Source organism: Loxodonta africana, chromosome 3 (genome assembly GCF_030014295.1).
Source record: "Loxodonta africana isolate mLoxAfr1 chromosome 3, mLoxAfr1.hap2, whole genome shotgun sequence".
NCBI lineage: Eukaryota > Metazoa > Chordata > Mammalia > Proboscidea > Elephantidae > Loxodonta > Loxodonta africana.
Window position 1 is genome coordinate 145058912 of NC_087344.1, and position 4444 is coordinate 145063355.

Below are 4444 nucleotides of genomic sequence, written 5' to 3' on the forward strand. Positions count from 1 at the left end.
AGCTCTAACTTTTCCCGAGTTAATTTTTACACTTTTTAAATTATTTGCTAAGTGATATGAATTCTTTTGGCTTACGTATTACATCACATGCTATGAAAACACTTGGCTATGATATGTATCAAGAGCCATAAAAATATTCATTGTTGGACTCAGAAATTCCATCTCTAAAAATATATCCTAAAGAAATAATTTAAAACATAGGAAAAGGTATATCCAGAAACCTTTTTATTGCATTACTTAAAGTAATGAAAAATGAAAATAAATACTAACAAAGGAGTGACTGAGTAAAATATAGCAATCTAGTTGATGGACCCTTTTTTACAGCAATTAAGAATGATGAAAGATTATATAGAAGCAAGCAGCATGATTATCATAATTTTTATTTAAATAATTTTTACTATAAAAATAGTTTATGTTCAATTAAAGAAAACCTGAAAAATAACGAGACTAGGATGAAGAAATATAATTGTAATATTCAGAGAAAAGGGCGGAAGACACATTTATGTCTATGGTATATGATTGCAATTTTTTTTTTTAAAGCAGAGCAAAAAAGACTGAAGTTATTTTACTTCCTTTTAATTATCAGATTATATGCAATATAATTTATAATGAAAAAAGTATGTTTTTAAAATAGAGCACCATCCTCTTATAGAGAAAATCTCATCTGCCTCACAGAAGAGCCTCATGCCAGGTCCCATCCTGTGATTTTTTTTTTAAGCTGTGTTTATAAAACGTGGATTTTACTTTCAGTGTGTCTCCCACGGCGACTTTTGAACAATAAAAAAAAAAATAGCTCATGTTATTTCACACATGGGAGGCATTTCCTATTTTAAAGATGGGTAAATTAAGGCCTGGAACAAGTTAGTTATCCATTTAACGTCCCCAAAATAAATCCATAGAATAACTGGAAATGAAAATAGAAGTTTGATTTATTTTTACCTGAAATTTTGATTAAAAAGAAAGAAAGAAAAGCCAAGTCCCTCCAAATCATTATAACTTAGTTTACCTATGCAAACTTGAATCAATTGAAGTGGAACACGGACTGGGGAGGTTAAACCAGGACACCCTCACTTAGAACATTCATTCTTCCACGCTCGCCACTCAGATGAGCCTGTAAAGAATGGAAATGAAGGACTGCTCCACAGTCTTGCAAAGTATGTACTAATATTCTGACTTTACAGATAAGAAACTGAACTCACTTTCCCAAGGTCACAGGGCTAGTAACTGACAGAACAGAGACTGACACCCACTTTTGACCATCTTCAAAAAGCCTAAACTTTTTCCCCTCCTGGTGACTTGGCTGTGAGGATCAAAGGAAGCAAACAATACAGGTATATTGGGGATGGGGGCATCAACTCTCTCTGGGGCTCTGGAATCACTCACTTCCTGTGCCCCCCTCCAATAGAAGAGAAAATCATGACTGTAAAGCTCTGTGAAAATATAAGCTAGACGCTGGCAATATCCAGTTACAATTTTCTTTTTTAAAATGTCTCAAATCTTTTGTCGTAGGGAAATTCTGATCTCTGAGACACTGCTTGAAATAAATGCACCAGTGACCAGGGCTTGGAAAGGCTTGCTATATGCGGGTCATTTAAATGTTATTTGGCATCTGCAGATACATTATTATTATTTTTTAATAACAAAGTAGATTACTGGCAAAATTAATAAATTAAAAATTTATTTATAGAAAATTATGCCCAAGCCTGCAATCTGCTTACCATTTACATCTATTTCAGATTCGAAGAAATATTTTTTGGAGGGGGATTCTTTCTGGCTTTTAAAAACTGTGCACCTTTGGTCGGGGGGTGGTGTCTGATTCTTTTCGATCTCGGTATAGTTGTAAATGAGAGAGGATGTTGGAGTTGTGGGAAGTCAGAAGTAGGTTCAGTGTATTGAGTCCTGACCAGTCCTGGCTCTTCGATGCTCCTGGGTAAGTTTCTTAACCTCTCTGGGCCTTCCTTCTTATCTTTCTCCTCTGCCCTCCCTCAGTGTTAGAGTACCACTTCAACACTATACACCTGGGAGATAACCTCACTAAAAAAATGAATGCATATTTATTTATTTGAATTGGTAACTCATCCACATGGTTCAAAACATAAAAGATATAAAGGGGGGTTCAATGTCATCTCCCTCGCACCGGCATCCCTGTCCCAGTTAGCTCTCTCGCTGATTTTATTTTGCAAAGTCAGAAAGGAATCAGAAGGGATGTGGAGGGCAAACAGACAGCAAGATGTCTAGATTTAACCTGAATTAAAAGGATTTATTCTAAGGTGATGTTGCTCAAGGTGCTCATTTGCTTCTCTCCAAATCCTCCCCCAAGTTTTCCGAGACTTCAAACAGCAACACTTGGCTCAACAACTAACTAGTCACAGCACCTTTTCAAGAAATTTTGACTTTGAACTTACTAATGTGCAAAGGAAATGGCTCAGCCATTTCTCTAGAACTTGGTTGGTAAGAAATTCTCTTTTGTCCCATTTATCATTTTCTTTTGAAATTTTACTTTTTTCCTGCTGTTGAATAGGATAGAAGGGAATAAAGGAAAGATTTGTTTTGAGCTTCTTTGAGATTTTTATACGCTAGGTGAGGACAAAGGACACAGAAATAAAATCTTAACAAAATGCCCCAAATTTTCCTTCAGTTAATTCAGTATTTGTAATTCTTCTGGGTAAGATTGTTTACTTCTATATTTATTTATAAAGAAAGGGTGTATTGAGCAGATGAACAGTGGTGTAAGGAGGACAGCCCAACAGACAAGATGTGTGTCTTGCCTAGTGTCCGGCACACAGTAGGTGTACGGGCAATGCTGAATAAAACGTCTAATATATTAAATAATGCTTGAAGCACCTGTTATGCAAGGCAAATATTTTCCACAAATTTTTAGATTTAGGACGCAAATTTAAAATATTTTTAAAAACATTATTTCAAGAGCTATAAGGACTTTTCCATTACAATCTTGAGTAATCGAAAATATGAAACATTATTTTGCAAGAACTGGGCAAATCACCCCCTTCTCGATGTATCCGACATTGGAGCTCGCTGTGCACGAAGTAGTTATCAAAATCTAACTCAATTCGTTTAGAAAATAACATAATTACAACGATATCCCCCCTCCCAGGAAAGAGTTTAGGCTTTATGCAAAGACAACAGTCCACAAAATATGGGGTCACGCGGCAAACAAACGGTCTAGCGTTGGAGGTTGCTGCATTTGTTTCTTTATGAGTGGGGTTTTAAGTTGTTTTTTGTTTTTTCCCCGTTCGGTTAATATAATTAGTTAATTAATTGCATTCATTTGCTCAGTTCACAGACATTTGTTAAGAGCCTACCAGAGATTTAAAGATAATGATCCAGCGTCTACCCTGACGGAACATAAAATCCAAGCCAAGCTTACTTCTCAGTTAGCATCCGAGTTGTGCCTTAATGGCGCTTTACTACTGCCCTCGGGACCAGGTGCCTGGGTAAGACCCCAGGGGGCGGCACGAGCCAGCGCCCGAGGTCCAGCTCTCCCTAGTCTGCAGTGGCGGGGCGGGGTCTGCCGAGCAGCCACCGTTGCTGCCCCGGCGCGCTCCCTCCTACACGGCCTTTAATTTCGCGGCTCCGACCACCGGAAATTAGCAGCGGGCTGAGCGGGCTGAGCGGACAGGGCCGAGCGCAGGCGGGTGCAGCTCGGGGAGGGCGCGTCCGCCGGCCCCGCCGGGCGCCCGCGGGACGCGCCGCCAGCGCCCTCTCCGCCGGGGGCTCGGCGCTCGCCCACCTCTTCCAAATTTAACCATTACCTAAATCCGAAGGGAAATGACCAAACCTCTCGGATTGGGTGTCAAGGTATTTTCAGCCTCGTTGGGCGTATTTATCCCGAAGTGTTTCCACAACAAGCTATTTCGGGGCCGCGGGGCAGGTTTCTCTCTGCGGACGCCGTGGCCACTAGTCGGGCTCCAGCCCGGCGGCACCGCGGGCAGATGATTCACGGCTCCGACCCGGGGGCGGCTCAGCCCGAGCGGGCGGTGGGGTTACGGGGTGCCAAGGCCGGGGAGGCGGAGAGGCCTCTTCGGAGCCGAGCGCCCCCACCCCCTGCCGCTCCAGTCAATCTGTGTCCTGAATCTGTGACTTCTTCTCGCTGCGGAAGTCTCCCAGGAGCCAAGAATAGTACATTTTCTTTCGAGTCATTTCTAGCGCCTGGGTCCCCCCACCTCTCGCAGTCCCACAGAGAAAATAGGAGGGCCGCGAAGGGGCGCCCCGGGCGCCCGCTGAAAGGCCTTGCACCGCCCCCCATCTCCCCCCCCACCCCAGCAACCCAGTCCTTGCTCAAAGGAGGAGGCGGGGTGGGGGTTGGGAGGCAGGTCTGAGAGGGCTGCGCGAGCTGCTCCTTAACGCTCAGGAAGTGAAGCTTGTGGTTTTGGGGGCTGAGCTCTGAAGGAGATTAAAAAAAAAAAAAAAAAAGTCAAACAGC